The 2438-nt window shown below is 32.5% G+C and overlaps 1 pseudogene; it reads left to right on the top strand.

Annotated features, from left to right (window-relative positions):
* The window catches only part of LOC147396913 (serine carboxypeptidase-like 40), a 6453-nt pseudogene extending 4015 nt beyond the window's left edge, over positions 1–2438 (top strand).

Below are 2438 nucleotides of genomic sequence, written 5' to 3'. Positions count from 1 at the left end.
TCTTGGCTATGCAAACAGCTGCATGGTTTGCTTCTCGCCACAAATTGAAATTGGCTGACCATGATAAGATATTTCCACCCTATCTTCATTGAACCATTAAAGCAAGCTCACTTACGTAAGGCGAGTCCGCTAATATAGCAATGCTATTTAGTGTAGAAAATGATTAATTGATAAATTCTTTGGATGATCATAAAAGGAACCCTGATCACAAAATGAAAAGAACCCATATTGACGGCCCAAGGCCATTGAATTTTATTAAACTTGATGGAGTAAAGCATCAAAATTTTCATTGTTGATTTTTTTTCAACATACTAAAACCATCAAATTAATTGAGGATGTGAGAAATTCAACGGCTCTAAGCCATCAAATTTGAGGAACATAAAAATTTCAGCAGCCCTAGGCTGTTCAAATTTGGTTTATACAATTCTTGGGCCTTGGCTGGTCGAATTTGTCAGTTTTCACAAAGTGAATATGGTATTTATAGCTATTACATCAACCAAGATATAGAAAGTATCCTAATATAAAGATACTTATCATCTATAATTCCTAAAATATAAAATCCTAACTAATACTACTAAATATATTAGTCTCCATCACAACCCTCCTCTTGTAATGAGATACATTACTAATGATTCCATTGTATCTCATGGATCGTAATACAATGCATTTCGCAATTGTATTGTCTTTGAAGAAGGAACATGAAATTGGTTGCATTGAATAACTGATCTTGATCTCATGAAGAAGTTGATGGATAATCGCAAACAATCAATTGTGCTTGATGGTAATTATCATCTGTCTATGAAGTCTATCAATGTTGTATCCCGCTTGATGAGTAAGTTTTATACCTACGAATTAACCACTTTTAAATATAATATTTTGTTAATTTTAGAGTCTTTTAGTTGTTTTTATTTAAGTTTAGTTAGTTTTATACTTTTTATGTGTTTATATGTTTTTATTTGATTTTTATGCTTATTTTACATATTAGGAACAATATGGAACATTGGGATAGGTGCATACGTTTAGGAGAAATTCTAACTCCAAATTGGTTCACTCTCGGAAGAAGGAAGCTAAGCATACAAGCTAAAAAGTCTTCAAGCCGCAGCTTGATAGAAAACGAGGTCGCGGCGGGAATTCAAGAATGGCATAACAGAAATATAGAAATACAAGTCGCGGCATGATATATTGGGAGGCCATGGCCTGCTTACGTTTTCAGCTTTACACGTTAATTTGTGGTGACCGAATTAGAGACGGATTTTGGGACTCTTAAACCCTAATGATTCCATATCTATAAATAGGAAAGTTTAACCCTTATTTGGGGAGAGAAGTTTTGGGGTTTTTCTTGGAGGCACAAGATCGAGAAGGAGGACGAGAGCTGGAGATTCGACTTTTGAGTTTTATCTTTCTAAACTTTATCTCTTCTCTTGATATTTGTAATCTCTAAGAATGGCTGAATACTTTTGTGATTTTGTTTTATTTTCAAGGATGAACTAATTTCTATTCTAGGATTATAATGGAACTCATTCATGATATTTGATTAGTTTTATTTATTTCTTCTCTGATTCCACATGTGATTGTTTATTATATCCTATGTTTAATGCGATTTAATTAACTGGCCATTGATTGAATTGATTCGGTGAACCTTAATAATATCGACAGAGTTATTTTGTGTTCATGACCTAGATAGAGTAACATATGCTAATTTGAGATAGACATATACTCAAGTTGCATGTGCATCCCTTATGAGAGCTTATTCTTAATGAATTCTTCTTGATTTAATTCTTATAGACATATAGGGAGTTAGTTTAGAAGGGTATTTTTACATGACTATCGACAGAGGCTTGTAGAGAATTTAATGTTCTTGGGTGACAATTATAGTGGATTAATTTATCATAGAAGGGAAGATAATCTAATTAAGTGGATTGTTTGGAGGAAATTATAAACCTAGATTTCATCACTCATTGATTTTAATTTACAAATTTATTTTCTCCGTTACTTTTCTTGTTTAGTCTTAAATCTTATTTTTACTTTTGTTTGGATAAAATTAGATTGAGATAAATTGGTAACTAATAATAGATTGGTATTTAGTCTCCGTGGGAACGATACTTTCTTATCACTTTATTACTTGTTTCGATACGTATACTTGCGTGCGTAAATTTAGACAACAAGTTTTTGGCGCCGCTGCCGGGGACTAATTTATTAATCTTTTTGTTAATATTAATTCAATCATATTTGATTTTAGACCAAACTTTTTTTTATTTTGTAGGTGTTTGGCTAGTGTATGCGTAGTACAGGGAATTCAGAGCTTGTTCCTTTGGATTTTGAGATCGAGAAAACTTGTCGAAGAAATAGAAAGAATAAGTGAGAAGCTTCTCAACACCATACAATGGCCGACCAAACTAATGGTAATGAACACGAAATTGGTTGCATTGAATAATTGA

Source organism: Akebia trifoliata, chromosome 8 (genome assembly GCF_017979445.1).
Source record: "Akebia trifoliata isolate Shusen 1 chromosome 8, ASM1797944v1, whole genome shotgun sequence".
Lineage (NCBI taxonomy): Eukaryota > Viridiplantae > Streptophyta > Magnoliopsida > Ranunculales > Lardizabalaceae > Akebia > Akebia trifoliata.
Note: the sequence above shows the minus strand (reverse complement) of the source record. Positions and strands in the feature narration are given on the sequence as shown.